Consider the following 24559-nt stretch of genomic DNA (forward strand, 5'->3'; position numbering starts at 1 on the left):
TATCATGTAAAAATGTTTGATTTAAATTCCAGGGAGAAGCCATGTTTGAATCACAATGAAAAGGATGTTTTTGCAATGAATGTCCACCAGGGGGAAGTATTCATCAAAAAATACCAGGTGCAGCAAGCCAGCTTTCAGAGTGAGGCAGGCAGGGTGTTGCCCTATCCAGTTCATTAGTCTGATGTTTGAACACACACACACACACACACACACACACACACACAGTCTTGTATTTCTATCCTTGTGGGGACCGTCCATTGACTCCCATTCATGTCTAGCCCCTAACCCTGACCCTTACCCTAACCCTAACCCACACCACAACAAAGCCTAACCCTAAAGAAATGTTTTTGCACTTTTACTTTTTTCAGTAACAACAACATGGTCAAGAAAACACTGTTTCTCCTACTTAGGACCGGAAAAAGGTCCCCACAAGGCACGTCGTTCCACGTTTTGCTATCCTTGTGGGGACATTTGGCCCCAACAAGGATAGAAATACGAGAACACACACACACACACACACACACACACACACACACACACACACACACACACACACACAGACACAGTAAATTATAAATGTGGCGTAATGAAACAGTTATTTGTGTTTATTAATTGGATAATTGCAAATTGACATACAAAGATCAGAGCAACAGAGAGCAATTATAGTCATTTAGTGGTTGCAGAAAATTTGCAATTTTTTTTTAATGCGTACATGGCCACCCACACACACACACACACACACACACACACACACACACACACACACACACACACACACACACACACACACACAGGCGCACAGACTAGTGTGGTTTCCCGTGATAAGGTCAACTCGCCACCACAGGCAAATCATTCTGAGCTGGAGAAAGAAATCAGTACCTCCTCTGAAAATACAAGCCTTGCTTCATGGAAAAAATGCAAAAAAAAAAAAAAAAAAAAACCTTTTAGTTTCTTGGAGTCCTTTCAGCTTGAAAAAAAATACATTCGTATCAGACAGAGAAAAAGAAATACACGATGCTGTAAGAGCGGGAGTGAAGATCTTTGGTGACAAACAGGTGGAGTTTGATGTTATTTTGAAATACTTGTATCAGTATTTACGTCTCTGTGAGTGCATTTGTGGCTGCATTGATGGAGCTAAGGATTAACCTTTGACCCTCTCAATATATTTTAAGGTGAGGGAGGTTCTCCATGTTGCATCTCTACTTTGCAAATGTGAGGTAAGATTTAAGTCTGGTGCAGCACTCTGGGTCCAACCAACACTTCTCTGTGGTCCATGAAGCACTCAGCTTTCAGTCAGTGTTGATCTTTTACTGATGACTGTTTTGTTTTTTAAAGTTTGTAACATTTTTTCTTCGTATATGATCTTTCGAAGTCATCTACGTGTTTTGCGTTCATGACTTACGGCCCTCTACACCGCCATTCAGCCTGCCTTCTGACCACGGACAAAGCGACTCGCCATTTTTCTCACTTTCATTTTGAAGTGTAATGAAACACAAGGTAAAGTTGATCCAGGAGTTATTATTTTATATAACATCTCAGGAGATTCTTTCCAAAAAGTAATTTTGGCTGTTAGCAAATATCAATACCAAAAGCAGGGGAGAGGGCCTGAGTGCTGCTGTTGACTGTGGATCTCCAGGGCGGGAGACGTTGGACCGGCAGCAAAGGTTTGTGTGCTGAAATCTAAAAAATGTTCTACAAGAGCCGAGTATTGCTTTTAGGCAGGTTTGCTGTATGGTAAGACACTGTCTCATGATTTCTCTTTAAGTTTACCTCCGCTCTTAATGTCACAATCTGTCAGAAAAAGACTTTCCTTATCATCTGTCTTCATGATCACTTAGCATCACACAGCATTAGAATATAGCGTCGTGAGTCTGTAAACCAATGCTGGCCATCAGTTAGCTGGTTTCTGCAACTTGCAATTGAAACCGCGGAGGTTTCCGTGCACAGTTCACCACCACATGCTATGCCCATATTTTACTGGCATGATTCATGGTTGCAGTGCCAAGAAATCAAAGGAGCAACTTCAAAGAAAAAAAAAAAAAATCAGTGATCAGAAGTTGAGATCAAGCTGCAGATTGTATCGGAAGTATATAACCACTGAGGCTCTGTAAACTGCACTTCTTAAAATAGTTCCCTTCTCATAGCTTATTTTCACTTTTCCAAATCATGTTGGGAATCAGTGAGAAATAAACTTAAAGGTTTAATCTGTCTAGTTGTTGATAATTCTCCCTCAAAGCCAATATGACTTCATCTGGATCAATAAGAACAGGGATCTGGGTAAAATGGTGGAAGAAAGCCTTCAACAAGAGCTAGAACAAGTCAGAAGACAATGAGATGAGAAGAAAATCTTCACTCCTCTGCCATTCAGAGTCTTAAGATTGTTTATTAGACGTGTTCCAGCAGAAAGTGTAAAAGATCTTTTTGGGAGGGGCTTGAAGAAAACCTGCAGCTCTGGGCTGCAGCTTCAGTGGGAGAACAGAGTAATCAATAGCAGCCATGCATTAATTGGAACAAGACTGTCAACATGTTTTTGCACGTGCATAAGTGTTGAACAAATGTTGCAAACGAGCTGTGCAGCTGAGCAAGGACGTAACTTTTCAAAAATAATTGTGTTTGAGGAGGAGTTGGATGAGGTTAACGAGGATATGCTAAATGAATCTGTTCAAGCTCGTTTCCGTGTTTGAGTGAGAACTTTTACGACAGTTCTTCTCTCCAGCAGTGATCGCTGCTTTATACTCTGGAGCCACATGTGGCTCTTCAGCTCCTCTTCACCGGCTCCCTACAGCAGTGACACGCAGTGAGGTTCACAGCAGGCGAGACGCCGACTCTTTCAGTCAGATTTACGAATACATGGACCCAGTGGAAGAGCTTAAATGTCCCGTTCAAGTGTCGGCGTGCACACAGACTACTCAGTGTCTTTCATGCAACAGTTTCACAGGTCTGTCTTGGCCGGTGGCCAGTCATAATATCCCACACACATCAGATCAGGCACACAAAAAGAAGATAATCATAAGAACTGCTGAACATGGAGTTTTGAACTAAATGCAGTTCATTGTCACTATTTTTTTCCCCTCATTATTTAAACAGGAAATATGATGATCCTGCAATTCTGAATATAGAGAATGATATGATATGATGACAATGAAGTTAAAATTGCTGTAACAATACAATACATTTATAGCACATAACAAAATACAAATCTCTGTTTACGGTTCACGATCCAGATCCCTGCTCTGTAGTTTTCACAAAATCACAAAAATTCTCCTTTTTTTTTTATGTTGCTCTCATCTATTATCTCTCTTGGAAATGACAAATGTGACTCTGAAATGAAAAAAAAAAAAAAGGGTTCAGTGCTTCACATCATAGCATTCATCACATCCTAATATATCACAAAAAAAGGTGGTAAAATAAGATGATATCCTGATCCTGAATGTAGTTTATGAATCCAACATGAACAGTGGTTTTGGTAAATATATCAAAACCACAAGCAAGACATTCTCCTTTTTTTTTCAAAGCTAAAACATCTTGGTTATAATGGTTTCAGACCTCAAATCTAGAAATTCAGATTCTGACAAAATACTTGTATCACTCTGTATTTTTTTCTAAAAAATATTGCTACGACCATGGGCTACAGATCTGGCTCAAAGCAGAAAAAAGGCGAGCAACAAAATCTAAGGAGAGGCAGAGGGGGCTTTGAGATGTGAGCGGGGTTACGCCGGAGGTGGGAGGTTGTGGCAGGATTGTGTGGTGAATCTCGTCCCGTCAAACCCACTAATGTCGAGGTAATGCCACCGGCGGCCTGCAGTAAGACGGCGATAATGAAAAACACCGGGGAAGACAATATCAAATGGCTCCTCTACATCCTACAGTGGAGATTAGCCGACACAAAGGCAGGGTGGCAGAGGCAGACGGAACAGAGGCGGGCTTTACTGCTGCTGATTGAGTCTCATGTCAAGAGCTCCGTGCTCGCGAGCGTGAAAAGTTACTGTGACTGACATTCTTTATACGGGCAGACAGAAAGACGGACACACTAACACACACAATTTGCATTGTCTCTGCGCCTGTTCTCTATAGATACTGTTGTATACGCTCCACGCTGAGAACAGCATACCTACATTTTCATTGTATCCTCCAACTACTTTCTTCCTTTTTCCTGCAACAGCTCAGAGTGCTTTATAAACACTTTAGCACAATTTATCAAAAAAAAAAAAAACAAAAAAAAAAAACAAAGAGTGATGTCTTCCTTATTTAGAACTTAGGCTATAGAGTCAGTATTTTAATGTAAGTCACACATTCTAACTTTAACCCAAATAAACATGCAGGGATCAAGCACTTTAAAATGAAGCAAGTTTTGAGATGTTTTTTCTCATAAACTGCTTGTTTCAATCCTTCCGAACACTCCAAATGTCTTTGTTTGGATTCCACTTTATGTCAGTGCAGCTGATGAGAATACAAGACCATGTGGAAACTGCAAATGAGCTGCTTTAAACAGCAGAGCCGACGCAAGGTCAAGAACAGCACAAAACACAGATTCATGCCATAATTAATGAAGCGCAAAGATTTAGTCAACACACTGAAAACACAGAGAGCCGCTGTCTTCACTGGAAACTGCAACTGTAGCGCTGGAGTAAATATTGAAAGGAGGTTTTAAGGCTGATGAGGCTTTTATCACCTTCGGGATTCAATCAATTCAAATGACGAATAACAAATGAAACCGTTTCTGGGAAAAGCTGAATTTCATTTAGCTGTGCTGGTGCACTGCCAACACTGGTCATATATTCCTAATATTACTCTGTGGGCCTTCAGCGTTTGTCAATCCATCAGTCAGTCCCTCTCCTTTAGCGCTGAGTGTGCACAGTGTACCAGACTGTCCTCACCGTGGCTCAGTGCTGCTTGTTTTCCAATTCCAAGATGGGTGGAGATCTGCAGGCAGGACCCTGACCCCTAAATACCCCCAGCAGACTCAGCCTTCACTGTGTGTGTGTGTGTGTGTGTGTGTGTGTGTGTGTGTGTGAATTGTTGGCTATTACTTGCCATGTCGAGTACACTGCAACTGCTGAAACGATGCAAACAGGATATGTAAGTAAAGTTAATTTACTTCGTCTGTTAAACCAGAATGAGTGAATGAAGAAGGAACCAGAGAGAAAAGAAGCTTCACATTCACATCCTGAACCAAAATGAGTGTGTTTAGCAACACGGTATGTATTGTGATAAAATGAAAGTGTGTCTCTACATGTTGTAATTGGCCAGATTTCATGTACAATATGTCCCCACACTCTTCACCAAGTAAATCAGCACAGCCAATAACTAAATGACATGCTCCTCGCTGTGCCGTTGGTTATAAAGTTTATAATAATAAATAATAAATAACGTTTTTTTGTCAACGAAACTGAATTGTACATTTATGCTTGTAATATCAGAAAGCATGGTGCTGTCCAAGGTGCTGAATTATGATCTTAATGGAGATACTCACTGCTCACATCCATGATCTGTCATCCTTCTTTGCACCTGTCATAATCGGTCTGGCCACTAGAGGGCGCACACTGCATTCAGTTGTCCCGTATGGACTTGACTGTTTTAAGCTTCTCCACATCAACATTAAACTACTCAAGGCTCAAACGTAGATTAAATAATTACACTGTTTAGTGGGGAGTGAAAAACTGCCATGTGACTCATCGGCTGACTTAATTCTTTGCATTGATTATTTTGTCTCTGTGTAATAAAGTGCCGAGCTCAAACACAGCATGTTCCTGCTTTCTGAATTTATTTATTAGCGCTATAAGCTCTCTCACACAGACTCAAGTAGTGTTGCTGATTAAATACTGTTATGATCAGAGCTGCACAGTCTCTTTCCTGCCTATGCTATTATTCAATGAGCTCATAAAACCCAATGTCCTTTATGCAGCAGTTCATTTAAAGGCCACTCTGGTGATGAAAAGGAAAATGACAAAAAGAAAGAAGACTTACCGTTCTATTTTTTTTTTGTCTCATTCTGTATTCTTCTCTGCACCCTTTTTTTGTGCCATCTTTTGCTTTTTCTAATTTCTCTGCCTCCCCCCTTCTTACTCTTGCTAAATCTTACATCTCACATCCTCATCATTCCCCGTCTTCCTCCTCACACCTTCTAATATTGCCGTGTCTCATGCGTCTCCCCTTCCTGGCTTTCCCTCTCCGTGCCTGCCTCTCCCTCGTAAACTCCTTGCTCCATGAGGCTAATCTTGTTAGCACCAAAGGCACCATGTTCCGCTAGCTCCTCTTAATTGCTGTTGTGTTATTAATGAGTGGGGAGCAGGGAAATCACTCTTAATTAGCTTGTCTCATTCGGCAGGCATCTCCAGCGAAGCGGCGGCGACGGCGCTCAGGCACAAACACACTGGGGATAATTAAAGCACTTCACTTGTCGGAGTATTTATCTAAACCAAAGAGCAACAAGCCGTTCCTGCAATTAGCCCTGTCATTCATTAGCGGCGGAGTGCCATTCATTTGAGTGTGGCGTTGTCATTTTGCCATTCATTCATTCCGCGCCGCCGCGGTACAAGTGTGCTTAACTCATTCATGTATTAAAGTCGCTGCACACAGCCTCACCGCACGTTTATTTTATAGGATTCTGCTGATTCACGGACTCTGTCCACAGATGAGATTGCTCAGGTGAGTCAAGTTATACCACTTTGGTATAACCGTGTGGGCTGGTTCTCCCGGGTGGGTCATAGCCCTTCGCCTGGGTGGGGGGTTGGCTCCTGGGCTCTTGGGCCTTGGGCTCTCGGCCCTGCCCGCCCCGGGCGTCCGGCGCCCGGGGTGGACCGGCTCCTGCCGGTCATGGCTCCGCGGGGCCCGGGCCCCGGGACTGCCGGGGTCCCCGGCCGGGGCTTTCCTCTGCCCCGTTTCTGGACTGGAGCGTGGGCGTCTGCCTGGGGGGGCGGCTTGGATCCGGGCTCTGTGATGTCCGCCGGCTGTCTGGGCTCTGAGGGCCTCTCTGGCCTGCTTCTGGCCTTCTCAGAGGTCAGAGGTCATATATGCATGATCACTATCACCATCACTGTCACCATCATATTCACATGATCACGTTGATCTTTAATCACTCTTTACACACTGGGTTACCTTGTCTTCTTGTGGTGGTTAGACTAATGGTGATCTGTAGCAGACCTCTCTTGATGCACGCCCCGAGTTTACTACTAGTTACGACTAGCTATATTCAAAAAAAAAAAAAAAAAAAATACGGTTTGTGGTGTCCTTGCATTTCCCTCCTCCCCTACACCTCCTTTTATTTTTGTGGCCTGGTCTGTTCACTAATATGGTTTGGAAAAAAATGGGGGAAAAAAAAAAAAAAAAAAAAAAATGTATGTATGGTTCTGTAATTTTCTGTGTTGGTTGTCGGCTCTGTTTTGGTGTTGTCTAGATTGGGGGTTTGGGATTGTTCTAGGTTGCGTGTGGTGCGTCGACAACACTGTCTTGTATTGTGACTTTGTACATAGGTTGTGCCCCCCCCCCCCCCCCCCCCCCGTTCTCCCTCTCTTTATCTTTCTCTCTTTCTGTCCCTGCTCTCTGAGCGTTTCCGTCCCGGTCCTGTCCGGTAGCCATGCCGGATGCCAGCTTTAAATAAAGGCAGCAGCAGGAGGAGACTCAGTCTCATCCTGCTGCTAATATTAAAATCTGTTCGGATAGTAAAAGGCTACAATCATACAATATTGCACGCCCCAGCTACCGAACAGGACAAGGGAAAAAAAAAAAAAAAAAAAAAAAAGTTATACCACTTTACGAGAACACGCAATGCATTTGTATTTTGAATTTACTGAATTGTAATTAATCCCAAACCCTTTTGATTCTCTTTATTTCACCAAAAGCTACAAGGAAAGAGAAAAGGTTCACCGTCTCAGATAACTCTGTGACAGAAAATCATCCCTGAATCACGGTTTCCCCAAATACATGAACTCCATTCTCAAAATGACTGGATTAGACCAAAGTGTGGAGCAGGTTTCCTTTAGCGAACATCATTCGGTTGTCCTTGGATTTATCTGAAGTACAATATCATATGTTCTGTTTTTTACCCTCTTTTCAGCCTTGGTGGATGTTTAGTTCCAGCGTTTCTTGTTTTGAACAGGACATAAGAACACTAATCTCAAGAACTCGCGTCATATCGATGCTCTGAGTCACGGTTTCCAAGTCTACGTCCCCTCATGCGTCCTGGGTGGTGCACAGACCGGGGTCACAGTGACATAGGATGAGATTTCCTTTGCGTCACATTCAGCTTCCCTGAGCGCACATGAATACATAGCATTCTAGAGTTTAATATCGCCGCTTGGAACGGTACGAACAACTTGTTACAAGCTACTTGTGTGGATTTTTGTGTTTCACTTTAATCATAGCATCTAAAGAAATGACATTACTGTCACAGGGTAGTACCTATTGAGATGAAGACAGCTTTTAAAAGGATGATTAAAGTAGTGAAATGCATTAATCATGAAGTGTCAAACTCACAACTCATCAAAAATTATATTTTAACCTCACATCACAATTATCTAATGAGAAGTCATAACTTGTGATCTAAAGCAGCACAAAGATGTTTTATGTGTATTGTAAAAAAAACATCTGCTATTGGTTTATTTGACACTGAACTTTAATCATTATTGTCTCAGCAATCTTTACACAGCCAGTAATTTGTATTTTGTAATGTGTCACCCTGAAGTTAGAGAGTAAGCACTGTTGAAAGATGAGGCCTCTCAGTGAGGGCAGAAGAATAATTGAGACGATGAAATGAACAGAACAGCTGCACTCAGCGCTTCATACAGTTATTCCTTTAATAAAGAGATCTGTTGTCATGAAAGTGAAATTAGAACCAATTCAGTCCTTAAAAAATATTTACGAACTGAACCAAAGTTCTAAAGCTGTACATGTTTGTGTTCATCCTCCTTCAAAACTTTCTTTTTTCTTCACTTGAGGTAGATCAACTGTTGCCGATTCACCCAGAAATCACTTCTCCGGAATGTGTGTGTGTGTGTGGATGCGAGCGTCCGTCTCTGTCTGGACGTGACCCTGCCATGTTCTGGTATGATGAGAGACCGGTGACGGTGCACGGGGACAAATTTAATTTGCACCTCCAGCTAAGTGGGATGAGGGAGGAGACTCTTGTGGGGCACGACTAATTGTTGCCTGGGGACTGGCGTTTCTGTGTGTGTGTGTGTGTGTGTGTGTGTGTGTGTGTGTGTGTGTGTGTGTGTGTGTGTGTGTGTGTGTGTGTGTGTATGCACTGCGTCATTTCCCCGGCTGTCTCCCTGCCAATATAAACAGTTTAGTGAATATTTAATGCACGTGTTTATCTGCATGCGCCTGTCACCGTGTGATAACAAAATGTCAGCAAAGACAGAGGAGTTAATGAGGCCTTTATTGCCACGAGGAGTGGATTGAACAAGGTGCACGCTGCTATGTGGGCTCCGTTCCTCTGGATAATCGCCACCGTCAGGACTGATCCGTGCAGCCTCGGTGCAGAGCGTCACGACGGAATGAGGTTTATCATCAATACGACGCATCCGCTCGCCATGAAATAAGCATCGATGTGGGCAATTGTGCCACCGGAGATGCAGCGTTGATTAACTGATGAGGCTTCAATACTATCAGACGCCTTTTATCTCCGATAAAGACATCTCTGTGGTTTATGTCTTGATTTCTTCAGGAAGGACAAAGGAAACTTTTTATATTTGAAAGGGGAACTTATCACCTGTAAATATCAAAGTGTGTTGTGTGTAAAGGCAGGGTGTGTGTGCTAGTAAGAACAGCCGATGGGGTTCAGGATAAAAGCCTAATGAATAGAGTGTGAAAGTGATGTGAATCTTATCAAGACATAAAGCTTTCCAACTGTGTATTTTAGTGAAAAAACATTATGATGAATGTAATTAATTGATGTGATTCTCAATAGAATGTTAGACCATCGTAAATGTTAAAAGTGTGTCGAGTTCTTCTAGGTTCAATCTCTAGTTTTTGTTTCAAACAAGCATCCATCACTAAGTGGCACTCATTGAGAATCGATATGTTGACAAAACATTTTAGTTTCAAAATGTTAAGAAAAATTCTGAAATCAGATAGATAAAAAGTGGGTTGGTTTAGGGTTTGAGAGTGAGTTTGAGTTTCCCTATTATTCAATTAAATTTTATTACACATTTATTTCATTATTTGAAATAGTTTTTACTCTGAAAATAAATTTTCATGACAAGAACTGTAAATATGATTCTGCATTAGGAGGAATACAACCAGAATAAAAGCTAGAATACATTGTATTTAATTTATATTGCAAATAGTTTGGAGTGTGTTTAATATGTTTATATGATTCAATTTATTTTTTTAAAAAAGAGAAAGGTCTGCTAGAATAAATAACAACAAAGCAATTCATTGTCTTCAAAATTAAAAAGTGTTAAATCTATTTGGACCTAAGCTCTGATCAGTAACTAATCTTTTATTATTGCATGTGCATCTGTAAAGTCTCTAAAATCTCCTAATGATGCACTTTTAAAATAACAGCATAACAAAGTTTTACAAGCCCATTTTGCTGCATTAACACAGTAAAGCACCACTGCTGCACCCAGCCACGCCTCGCTGTAGGACCAGCACACCCATGGGTGCTCCGACGCATTAAATATTTAGGGAATATTGAAGCCAGAGAAGAAAACGACAGCTGTGTCAGGATGAAAGTGACCAAATCGCTTGCACTGCATTTTGGATCTTCTTTGTAAATTCCCACTAATATCTGCTTCACAAACGCTTCTTTTGGTTTGATTGTTATGCAGATGACATCTGAGTTTATATTCCTGATTTCCAATGTGATTTATGGAGAGTAGGCCCCCCTTTCTGCATAATATTTGAAAAAAACAAAACAAAAAAAAAAACCTTTGCAAGTATTATACAACATCAAGAACATTCATACAATGTAAAGTGAACCGCAGGGAGAACATGCAAACGCTGCATTTGAAGCAGAATAAAAACTTTGAACATTTTTATGTTGTATTTAATTATTTTCTGCCTTTTCCATCCACAAACTCACTCCTCTGAAATGGAAGAGTTTGACTTTTCAGACCCGATTTTACTGTAATATATAATTGCTGGCTGTAAGAAATCCTGAAAACCACGCAGTGCGCACACCTCAGTCTTTATCTTTTATTATTCCGTTTCCGCGATAAGATATTAAAACAGCTTTTTATTAAAATTTCATCTATCCCCTTCCCACAAATCTGTGATGATACACTGTACGTGCGTTTTAGCTGTGAGCCGAAACAATTTATTCACTTCTGGTAGGAACGATCCGGCACAATGTATTGTGTTTGCATTTCTGAATAAAGCGAGGGAAAAAAGTACTGTCAGGGGTAAAACTTTTTTGTTCCCTGTAATCTCATCTGATGTAGTGCCGCAGTGTTTCCTCTGCGCCTGCACGCTCGTGTCCTCAGCAGGCAGGCTCATAAATTGGGCAGCTAAGCCTTTCATAAAGTTTAATAAAGCGCTGTTTCGTGGCTCAGGGGAGCTGGTATTAGTGACGAGAGCCACTGCTGCCATTCCTGCAAATCACATCATCATAATGAGGCTGTACTATGGGAGTAAAGACACCTCCCTTACCACCCACGCTCGCGGCCTCCTCCCCTCCTCCCCCCTTTGTTTTCTTTATCTTTCCTCTGACACAATATGATGTCTTCACTTCACAGCATTTTCCAATGGGAATTTGGGGATAGTGCTGTTTAAACGTCGCGGCCAACTTGGACAGGCTCGGGTTATTTCTCATTTAGTAAAGATCACAGACGCTGTAAATGCTCCAGCGGCGTGCCGTGAATGCCAACACCGCCGTGATTGGCAGCTTGACGGCGACGGCAGCATTTGCATGGCATTTAGCTGGGCGGGCGATGGCCACCCCTAACACCAAGGTGGGTAAATAAGATGACTTCCCTGTTCACACAATGCACACACGCACACACACACACACACACACACACACACACACACACACATTTATGCACTTGCGCATGCAATCTCACTCCTTGACAACCCCCCCCCCCCCCCCCCCCAACTACTATCTTGGCCTGCCAAACCTGGAGCCACTCATAATTGTGTGGCATTTAGGCAGTGGAAACGGACGTCCAGCCGTGTGGGCGAGTGGGCCGCTGGAAAGTCTCAGCTGCCCGGCTCCACAATTGAGGCTGTTATTTGAGAATGATTAGGCACAGTCGCAATCTTCCTGAGCTAAAAAAAAAACAAAAAAAAAAAAAGAGGAAGAAGAAGAAGAAGAATGAGGATCAGAAATGTTAAAGGAAACTTTGATAGAGCTCATATGTTTAGAGATGAATGTCATTTTATGGAGCTGGATAGATCTGGTTTCACCTTTGCGATCTTATAGTGAATGGAGTTTTTCTCAAGATTGTGTCAAACAATATGTGATTCAGTCCCTGGGGTTGGGTGGTTAATGATATCACCCACACCCTCTCAAATTGATCTGTTATTGACAATTGTGTCCACTAGTATCAAAAATGCCATCAAACATTCTCTGTGTGTGTGTGTGTTTTTCTTTTCTGATGGAATCGGTGAACTGTGTTTGAGCTTTCAGCCTTCTTTGTATTCTCCGGCTCTGAATATCAAACTCTCTGATCCGGTGACACCAGAGCTGTTTAGACAGTTGCTTTCCCTGGACAGGACGAGCAAAGCAGGCAAACAGCTGGTTGTTTAAGGACAGAGCTGGCTGTTGACAGCTGCATGGAGCCTCCTATACGTTCAGTGATAACACGTCAGTTCACTATAGTGAAAAACAGCCATTGATCACATGAGATTACATGAGAAACATGCTACAAGGCAAAAACCTTGAATTCTGCCGAGAGATGCAGATGGACTAACACAGTAAAGACGAGTGTTTTTCAGTTTTGCTCGGTAGTGCGTTTGATAGACATGGCACATTGTTTTGTGTTTATCAGTAGGGATATCAAGAACTGTGATGATTCCAGTTAATCACCTTATCATAATCTGGAAGATATAAGATCATTATTTTCCCATCCCGAGAAGGCAGAGCTTGTTTTCTCAGGATGACAGGTTAATTCATCTTGTCCTCGGATTTTCTTCAGATAACAAGATAAGTTAAACAGCTGAAGAAATTATTTTCTCTTCTCTCGAAACTGTTGCAATGAATTTAATGACAACGTGTCTCCTTCAGGAACGTGTTCAGGATCAGTGTTTAGATGATTCTGAACGTGTTCGGAGGATTTATGACTAAACAAGAGACAAAGGAAAAAACAGATTCTTGTTGAAAGAGAGAATCTTAATTTTTGTCTGTCAAAGCAGAGACGATCAGTGACTCTGAAACCTGTCAAATTGTTTCACATAAACCTAATGGTTGCATTTACACAGTAGCATTTTTGTCTGTTGTAGCATAAGTATGTATTGTGTATAACTCTTGAAATGGAAAATACCTTTAATTAGACTTTATTAAAAAAAAATAAAACCACATAACTGGCATATTGACAGCTTCCTAAGCCTATTGCAAGATTTTTTTTTTGGCTAAAATGTTTTTTTCCATCCACTTCTAATGTAATCTCTTCTATCTTTAGTTGATAGTGGTATTTTCAGTAATTGTATCTGTCAAGAGTGTGAGCTGAATATTTTGAACATCAAATCATCTGTGTGGTGACTGTGTCACGATACACCCACATGACAGTAAAACTAACTTTCATTCACTCAGAAAATCCAACACAAAGAGCAGATATGTTTCATTCTGTCTGCATTTGGAAGATCACAGGTCCAATAACAACTGAAACGGACCATGAAAGTGGTCATCTTTAATCGTTTTTACAGAATAAAGGCACCTTTTCATCTCATAAATATTATTTCTATTTTTTTTAAAGCACAATATGAAGTTATTGTCCAATATTTACCTTGATTAGTATTGGTTGTGTCACAAATCTTTTAATATAATTGGTATTTGCAAACACATTCTGCTAAAACATGTTTGTAAAAACAAAATATACAGCTGTATGTCCAATATTCACCCCTTTTTTTTTCTTAAATGTTTGACAGTGGTTACAGCTTAACATTCACATCAGTAATTCTTGTCTTTTTCAACCAGTGTGACAAACATGAAAGATTATTCCTTTAATAAAGTGTCCTGAATGATACTAGTCAGCATATTTGTCAGTGAGAAAATGGGGGAGATGAAACTAAATGTGTCTTTTCATTGTTTCCATGACTTTGAATCCATTTCATTTAAAATCTTTGCATGTGTTTTTGCACGTTTTCGTGCAGGATATGTTTATGTGTTAGAACTCATGCTATCCTCTACGACTCGTCTCACGTTCCAATACTTCATTCCAGCTGCTGCAGACGCTCACATTTACACTCCATCCCTCAACTTTTATTCACCTGCATTGCTTCTGAAATGACATTACAAGTGACAGCCCAGGCAATAACAAAAGTACGGAAACTTCTTTGAAAAACAATAAATCAATAAGCCGTGCCAACATATCCTGTTACATTCGCGGCTCCTTGACACCTGAAGCTCATTAAACACAGCCTAATGTCAACTTAGAAGAAGAAAAGTACACAGAAGCTCGTCTTTTCACAGCCTATCACAATAAGAGCTACTGAGCAACCTTGATATATTGTATATACTAGAAATAAATATGATTGTCCTTTAATCTGATTTTATTATACTGGGGACTCCCGCTGGCAAATCTACTGAGGGCTGATAGCCTGTAATCTTATTGCAGGGAGCACAGTGTATTTCATATCCTCTTCTTGATGGTGTTTTATCATGTCAGGACTATTATTGTTCCTATTGGTATATGTGTCTCTCCATTTATATGCGCCGGTGTATATAACCTAATAAATCGAGTTATTGCACATTCTTGAGCATCTGTCTCTGTTTGCATATGTATGTGTGCATGTTTGCGTGCACCCACAGGTCCCTCCCGCTCAGATGTGGGTGCTAATTTTGCCCCGCAGCTTGCAGGGCTGCTTGGAGGGTTCTGCTCTGTTTATGAAGCAGGCATATTGACCCAATTTGTGGCCTTGGCGATCTCTCTCTCTCTCTCTCTCTCTCTCTCTGTTCCCTCCCGTCTCTCTCTCTCTCTCTTTGTCCTCCTGTCGGGGCATATTGTGAGCCTGCATGGTTGGGGAGACGGGCGCGCTCAGTCTGAACTAAATGGCACACGCATCATTGAGCAGCATTACCAACCTCTCCCTACTCATCACTCCCGTCGAATGCTGCAGGTGTATGTGTCTGTGTTTGTGCACACACACGTGTGTGTGTGTGTGTGTGTGTGCAATATATGTCCGTGTAGAGGGGCCGTTAACTAGAGGGTCTAATAAATCAGCCTGTCTGTCCATAGCCTCTTCCCCTCCTTCACTCTTGCCCACTCCCCCCCATTACTCCTCCCCACTCATCTTTGTGCTCACACTTTCTCTCTTTCGTCCACCATCGCCGCCTCTATCTCTCTCCCTCGCTCCCTTTTATGTCCTGTAATTCTTCTTTTAAAGCTCAGGGGGAGGTGTCGGAGGCATTACATGCCTCCTGATAAATCACTGTCTGCAAGCAGAGCAGAGTAACATGGCCATCTGCAGATCAACTTACTGTAGCATGTGCCTGTGTGGACATACCGTCTCAGGGATTGACTTCTTTTTTTCTTTTTTTTTAATAACACTGTACATTTATGTGCATGAGTCTACATGTGATTTGTGATTGTACAATATGTGCAGCTCGCATATGTATGCATGCACTACAAGCCTGAATGCAGTATGTGGCCGGGACTGATCTCCCTGTCCTGCTGAATGGTGGCTGATTGAGACACATGGACTGCCTTTGTCCCCTGATCGAGTTGCCATTGATTACCTATCAGGGTTTTTGATTGCATCCTGGAAGTAATTCTTTTAAATAGGCCCTAATGGCCTCCAATCTGGGCTGATGACGACCTCAGAGAGTCCAATCGCAGATCCATTTAGGGCCTTTCAGACCCCTTCACGTACACTCTCAAACTCTCGCTCATAGCTCACCGTGCGCGCCACCATCACCGCCGCTGCTGCTTCTCTGCCTTGCATGAGATTCAGACTCATATTTATATGCTGAGCTACTCACAGGCAAAAGCACAGCCGGAGTAAAAAAAAAAATCTACCGCAAAACTTGAGGTGAACAGAGCCTGCACATCCTCGGCAGCTGAGACGGAGGACGCCGGTGATAGTGAGAGAACAGTACAGCAGCTGAGAAGGGCTGACAAAAAGACTTTAATCGTGCATTTTAATGAAAACAACCCCCACAAAAAGATGGAGGAGGAAGTGTTTCAGGTCTACAAAAAGGAGGAAAATGAAGAGGTATGACAAATCTGTTAGAGATATGGAAGAGGACAGAGAAAAAAGGTGCGAGGGGTGGGCTGCTCGTCACTATGTCAGGCTATGTTATTATAGTCTGAGGGCTGGATGGAGGCATGAGAAGGAGGAAAGAGGAGGAGGAGGAGGAGGAGGAGGAGGCGGTGGGGTAGTTGCAGCAGACAGGAAGAGGGCTCGCCGTCTAATCCTCCAATTTTCTTACATTACTGCTCCCCCTCCTTCTCTCCACCTCCGTCCTTTTCTCCATCGGCAGCTCCCCCTCCCCTCCTCCACCCCCTCCATCCCTCGCCGCTGCCAGGCCTGTCGACAAATGAAACTAGAGACAGCGGCAGCTTCACAGAGATTGACTTGAAGGAGTAAAACGCACACAGGAAAAACAGAGCAAGACGGAGACCTGCTGCACCTCTAACAACATAAATGCACCTGGAAAATCCCAGTGGCCTGGTCATCTATTGTTCTGTGCAGGAGAAGGAAGAAAAAAATAATAGTCTGCGGCTTTGACAGATTTTCTTTTAAACTGCAGCCAAAGAATAAATCAAAAATGGCGGTGCGAGCAAAGAAACATACAGCCACCTGCTGATTTGAATGGCAAGCAGGGGAGGAAAAAACAGAAGTTGTCTTGTTAAAGCTGCCCTTAGCATGCCTGATCAATAACTCCCTGCTGATGAGGAGAAAAACCTGATGACAGAATATTAAATTAAGGAGATTGTTTTACGCTGGGAACATAGTAACAGCTCACTTAGTAGAATTACAAAGCAATGATGACAAACAAGGCTCCTTTGCCAGCCATTGTTGCTCGTTAATATGTTCAGCTTTGTTTATTTATTGATGGATTCCTTTTCTTACAGGATGTTGTTTAATTCGGAGATGCACTGTGCCTGTTTGGCCATGCGCTGGTTTGATGAACGGCTGTTGTTGATGATGTTTGAGTGGTATTTAATGTACGGATGTACAGTGATGTTGGCATAATTTGCATTTGCTTGTGTTTACTTCCCATAATCACACATTCTATAGTCAAGCTGCCGCAAAACACACTTCTTAAATTGATTCAATCTTGACCTTTGTTGCTAATTTCCAGCAATCAAGCTGACTCAAATTTGCTATCTCCTCCACAAACAAAAGTTTACACAATATCCTCAACCCCGGCTCTCCACTGCAATTTCTGTGATTTCCATTTCCCCGCCCTCTTGATTGATTTGCATTCCAATCACTTCTCATTGGGCGAGGCAGAACCCTGACTGAGTGGGACTAATTTGCCATGCTAATGAGATGGCTCCGACAAACAGAGCCAGCTGGACACCCGAGTAAATGATCCTGTCATCAGTCAAGAACACAAACATGGCTAACAGCTAATTAGCTCGCAGCAGTTTGTAGAGGTGACATTCTATCTGATCTGCGCTTCAGCAGACAAGCAGAAGAAGAAGAAGAAGAAGGAGGAGGAGGAAAAAAGTGTGGACATTCGATAAAAGAGAGGATAGGAGGGAGGGCTAGTTTGGATGTGAATTTGAGTTTTTTGTTTTCCCCACGCACAACCTTGTGCTGTGCAATTTAAACCACATACACATACGCATGTATGCGTGCCGCCATCTATAACTTCCCAGTTTCCTCTGCGTAGCTCTGTGCAATGAGCATACGGCTGAGTATGTGCCATCAGAATGAGGGGAGAAAATATGCTAAGCAGACAATCAGAGGTGTACCCCCTGGTGCTAAACAGCCAATCATGGCTGTCCCAGTGTGTGTCACCAGCCAGCAGGAGGCAGAATTAGTCCTGGTTAGCAGCCAGAGCCCTGCCGAGTGGCTGATTAGTCTTTTAGACTGAAGAGGAGACAGAATGTTAAACGTCCAACTGCCTATCTGAGACTCTTCTGCATTGCAGACAAAGGCGGCGACTTTTTGCATTGAGAAGTTGACAGGCGCTCTGCGGCCTCGTCAACGCAGTGCATTAAACCGGCCGGCTATTTGCTTCACCCGCATTGCTCGGATGCTGCTTTGCATGGATGGTTGGGATTGATTTATCTTATTGAAGCAAATATGTGTGAACTGAGGTAGAATAATGCCTTGATGCATGTAATACATTTTTCTCTCTGTAACAACTTAGACAGTCAAAATCACGGGCGGGTTCCACTCCCCAATGAGAAAAACTGTTCAGTTCTTTGCTGACATAAATATTGTTATAACATTCTGTTGCTTTTTGCTTGTGTTACACTTTACCTCATAATGAGGGGGACTTAGATCAAATTATTGGTGCAGTGCATGTTTAATTTCCATGCCTTTAAATCATCTGGTTTGCATTGTTTTATTTTAAAAAAGATACTGTTAAAAAAAAAGAAGTGCCCTTAAATACCAGAAAGTCCAACAGTACTCCATACAAATAATCTAAAGGTCTCGAACTATACATTTGGTTGAGGTTAAAATGTTTTCATATTCTCAGACAGCTACCCAACAACGCAGTCTAAACAATCTTTAAACGCTCTGGGACTGTATACTAATGCTAAATGGGGTAAATTTATTCTCCAAAAACTAGTGTCATACATGTTCAGGGACATTGTATGTCTAATTAGCTCTTTGCTTTGTCTGGGCCCTCCGGATTCCTGTTCTCAGGCGTTCTGGGTGTCACCACTTCCCCGGTAATTAATTGTTCTTCATCTACCTCTCCTCCTATTCCCCCCCGCCCCCCCCCCCCGTGCTTTCAGCGTCTCGGTCTGTTTGTCATCTGGTCGCTCCACGCTATTTGGGTTTTCATCAGCACACACACACACTTGCATCCATCCATTTGTAATCTAATAAAGAAATGGCGACAATCTGTACGTTCCGTTCAGGGTGGGACTGGATGACTTTGAGCACCAGATGCTGATGTTCCCCCAGAGTCGTTACCGAGATGGAGCCGATCCTTAACTGTCTCCAATAAAGATGCACCCCCCTCCTCACACACACACACACACACACGCACACACACACACTCACACTGCTTCCCCTCGTTCACTCAGTGTGGAGGCAGGATTAACCTGCTGGTAGCAGAGTAAATCCAGCGCGGCGCTGCCTCCGCCTCTCTGCCTCTGTGTCTGAGGAGGCCTGGTTATCCCTTCACACGAGCTCCCTGTTCAAAGGGGGGCGGCCGCCGGGGATTAATGACGTGTTAAAGGGGCAACCGTGGAGGATTTAGGCGTAGCTTGCTGTAAGGACAGGAGATTTAAGAACACGGTCCAGTGGTTAGTGCTCATTGAAGTATGATTAGTACAACACTGAACACCCCGACACACACAGAAACCACTGACAGACAGGTCATTCTGTATACCCACAGGGTGATGCGGTGGCGAAAGGACAATATGCTTGTCTCTTAGTAAATATACTGTGTAACCCTGCTGACCTGTGGGACAGCGACAGAGGTCTGCTGGACTCTTGTTTCAACATTATTACACCGTGTGACATCTATTAAATTCAGCTTTTTGAGCAACTTCATCATTTTAGAATGGAAAAGTAACTTTAGGTCTCATGTAATATTCCTGAGTATGAAAAGACATTATAATTGCTTGTATGCGATAAAAACGATCCCAGGAGCGCCATAAAATGGCTTTCAGTTTTTTTTTTTTTAATGCCTTCCCTTGTCTGAAGTTTAATTGGCCTGTCAGGAGACCCTGTTAGAGAGCGAGATCCATTTGATCGAACTGCAGTAATGGGAAGGTAGCATTCTCAATCTGTAAAGAGACAGAGAGCTTTTCCTTAACCTGAGGTCCACCCGGGAAGAATTATTGTCATGTACAAATAAAGAGCATCATCTTCTACATTTCCTGGTTCTAGACTAGCTGTATTATTACTGTTTGTGGCCATTTATGTTGCCTAGGATGTAAAAATTAGGAAATCAGGAAGAAATTGTATGATTTCTAAATGTCTGGTTGAGATTTTAGGCAAGACAAGAAAAGGAAATATCCTTTAAAAAAAATCCAATATCCTTGTGCAAGACATAAAACCTTAGTTTACCCCTGATGACGGAGTAGAACTTGCATCACAACTTCACCACATTTAGTAGATATATCATCCAGTCAAGGGTCACTGGAGCTGGAGCCCATCCAAGCCACTGAGCAAAAAGGTCATAGGTCAGCAATTAATCGTATTTTTAACACAAAGAGGCACATTGACAGTGACGGACAATTCAGTCACTAGTTAACTTTAACTAGTTAGCAAGTTTAAGTACTCTGATAAAAACCAACCCAGGCCCAGACAGAACATGAAAACTCCCCTCAGCCTCCATCCAGCAGTCAACACGCTGTTTTCTTCTTTTCTTTTCATGTCACCAGAACTTGGAATCTTTAAATGAGGGAATGGCAAAAGTCTCATCTACAACACATTTGAAGTCGTTTCATTGATTTTAAAAACGAAAACTTGAGATGTTTGACTGGATCAAGATATCCCAGACACCAACATGTAAATCAGCGGCGTCCTACAACCCACCAGGTGACATTCACATCTGGAGTAGTTTTTGGTTAAAAGCAGCTGTTTTTCCTAATTTCTTCACTGAAAGTCATGTCTTTTGGGGTTTTTTTGTGTGTAAATTTAGAAGGTATAACTAGTAAAATATCATCAGCACCAAAGCTGAGCCCTGAGGCAGAGCTGGGGGTGCGGTGGGGGGTGGGCGTGGGGGGGTGAGGGGCAGGGGGGATTATGAGACACATGTACAGGCACTGATATCTGGTGAGGGATCAGTGCACCGAGCAAGATGTTAAGGTCGGGTTTCCTCTGCACCCATTCCCCACCACAACCCGTGTCAAGCCCACCTCCCTCTCCTCCTTAATCCACCCCCCCTCTCTTTCCTGGATAAGCCACTCGGCACCCCCCCCCCTCCCCAGAAGACACACACACATTCAGTTCACCACATATCTTCCCTCAAAATCCGCTCCTGTGCAATCTCCTGTGCATCAGCTGCCAAATGAAGTTCCTCTTTAGAAAAAAAAAGGGAAAAGAAAGAAAAAAAAAAAGAACTTGGCCGCCGAGTCGTCTGAGGCATCGTGCCTGGCGGCAAAGGCAGCCCTTGTGTTAAAGCCAATAATCCGGCGTCAGGGTTTCAGGTGCGCAGAGGGCTGTGATTGACAGGGCTCGATATGAGGCCCTCGCCTCACTTGACATTTGGGTTTCATAAGGTCTGGAACAAAAGGCAGGGGCAAAATAATCAGAGAGGGGCGCAGGCAAATAAATCTGTTTATTCCTCCTCACCTGCCCCCCCCACTCCTTCACCTCAGCACCTCCTCTGCTCGTCCACATCATGGCTCAACCCTTGGAGGGGAAAGAGGGAGGGCATGATATTACCTTTTCAGAGCCTTAGTGGATTCACGCATCACGACAGCAGGTCACTTTAGGCCCTGTGCTTACCTGAGATATTAGTTTGTATGTGAGGTAGATAGAAGTGTGTATTTGAATGGCTGGTGTGTGTGTGTGTGTGTGTGTGTGTGTGTGTGTGTGTGTGTGTGTGTGTGTGTGTGTGTGTCACGTGTATGTATGAGAGAGAGGCAGTAACAACAGAAAAGACAGAGGAGGAAAAACAGGATGGACGTGTTGCCATATTGTGGATAACCTTTCGTGCATTTCTGTGTGTTTCGAGAAAAGCTAAATAAGAAAGACGTATGGAAAGCTTCTCTCTAACGTGAAACAGGCGCTCCGATAATCAGGAAAAAAAAAAAAATCCCCCCCCTATAAATGTACAAAGTAGAAGAATAAAAAGTGTAATGCACATGTGATGATTAAGATTTTATGACACAGTCTGTCGGTGGTGGTAAATGAGTGAAGGCAGCGGTTCAGAGAGCTGCTGACCCAGCAGCCGGGCTTCATCTGCCCACACTGAACATCTACTCACTGCCACAAACCAAGGCTGACACACTCTATACACTCATTCCCCCAAAGTGAACTGTGTCAGCCGAGTGAGAGCGACTCATGGCCGGGATGTTCAGGTTTACTCAGCAAAACACCGCTCCGGAGTGGACCATAATAATGCAAAATGTGCTCAAAGTCAAGTCTGATTCAAGGCCCATTCGTTTTAATACGACTACAAAGGTACATTTGCTGAAAAACAATAGAAGAAAAATGTTTTTTTTTTCATCCCACCACATTTTAGGAAGAAATTCATGCATGGAGCTTCTTTGACGCTAATGTGATTTACTGTCTTATATGGTGACAATTGCTATTGGTTGTAGGTAATGTCAGTCATTCTATATTGTTGGTTCCCATCATGATAATGTTAAAAAGAAAACTCCAACTTGAGAGTAAGTTGAACATAAAGTGCAGGACATTTCGTACCCATTCATTTTCAGGATATTTCTTTGTTTTTTTGTAGTTAAAAAAAAAAAAAAGAGAAAATAAATGTTACACACCTCTAAAATCTTACTGGAGGAGCCCCGGGGGAAATATTGGGTTTCCTCTTGACGTCTCTGCAAGTGAGTTTTCAGCACAAGAAATTCTGAAAGGAAAAAGTGATGCATGCACTAAATCATTCATGTGACGAGTTCAGGATGGCGCAGTAATTATGTTATTACTTAAGCTGTGGTATGTTGTTGTTGTTGTATTTACTGAGTCTGTATGTTATCACAATACCTAGGCCTTGATGCAATTTCATCAATATGCTTGAGTCACACAGTAATATTCCTCTTTTATTTACATCACAAAGCAATTTTACCAGTCTTATGCTGAGAAATGCAGCAAAATACAGCTTTCACATTAGTTACCTTTTCATTTTATGTCTGTAAATATTGTCCTTCATGGAAAATATAATCAACACGTTCTAAACAAGATGGAAATGATGTTGTCAGTATGTTGGTGTCTTTATAGACATTCTTTTCTTTAAAGAAAAGTGAGAGAATTCAACAGACACACTTTTAAAACCGTCAATGAGTAAAACAGTGTATCAGTGCAAAGGGAGGAATAAAAAGCTGCTGAAAGGCCGGTGTGTGTTTTCTTTCACGCCGTGTTCTGTACAGTTTGATCAAACTCAGGATCAGTGAAAGCGGGGTGCAGCTGTGAGAGCATCACAGGACAAACACAGGACACAACCGCACTGACGTCCAGTTAACCCCACAGGGATGGTTTTAGGAAAAGGGAACCAGAGAGAATCCACTGACATGTCTGAAGAACATGCAAACTCAGGCTTGAACCTTCAGCCACTACATCCAGTCTGCAGTCAATGAACACTAATAGACACATCACTACATTGTTAGTTGTTCTTTAAAACATAAGATGACTTGTTTTTGCCAGCAGCTCTTCTACTTACATATACTTTTTCCACTAATGCAATGCGGTTACATAAATCAGTAAAAGCGCTCATATTGAATAAAACATTGTGAATACTGCAAAACACAACACGGCGTTCCCTAAATAACACTAATACACCTTATTATGTCTTTCCTACATGATTTACATCCTTGACAAGCAGGCCACGGCGCATAAGAGAGAGCTCAATGAGAATTTAATTGCAGGTTTGTACATGCAATCTGCGGGCATAATAGCAGACTGTCTAATAGATGATTCAATTAAAACAAAAAAAAAAAAAAAAATACGAGCAGAAAACACGAAGCACCTGGGGCCATATGCTCCGTCTGCCTCCAAGTCTCTATAAAACACACATAAGTCAACAGATAGTTTCCAGATTAATCCCTGTGACATCTTTTAGTACCAGATCGAGGCCCCCACGTGGGGCGTCTGCATAAATTGCATCCTGTTGGACACGATTGGACAATTTACGCGTGATTGGCAGGAGGATGAGGCGCAGCAGGCGCACCTTTGCGCGTCCATTGGTTGCCTTTAATGGGCGCCCCTCCCTGAGACCACACACCATTGGCTTCGGGGGTGTTTCGCGCAGGAGCCGGGAAGTTGTAGTTCTTTCCAGCAGACGCACATCTGTAGGGCTTATTATCGACTAATATGAATTAAACTACACGTCCCGACGTCACGGTACAGGCTCATGTAATTGTTGTGAATATGTAATTGCGCTCTCGTACGACTGGTTGCTTGTAAATTTGGCGTCGCAGGGGCAGGCTGAGGCTGCGGGAGTCGGGGAAGGTGGTCTCTCTCCGTCGGCCGGTGCGGGTCTGAGGATGCGAGAGGAGCCGGAGGAGGCTGGAGGAAAAGCAAAGCCACAACTGCGTGACGACGGAACGAGCTCAGCCGCGAACGAGCCGGGTCACGATGAGGCAAAAGTTGATTCTCCGTGTGGGAAATCAGAGAAAATAAGAAGATTGATTTGTGA

Source organism: Salarias fasciatus, chromosome 12, assembly GCF_902148845.1.
Source record: "Salarias fasciatus chromosome 12, fSalaFa1.1, whole genome shotgun sequence".
Taxonomy (NCBI): Eukaryota; Metazoa; Chordata; class Actinopteri; order Blenniiformes; family Blenniidae; genus Salarias; species Salarias fasciatus.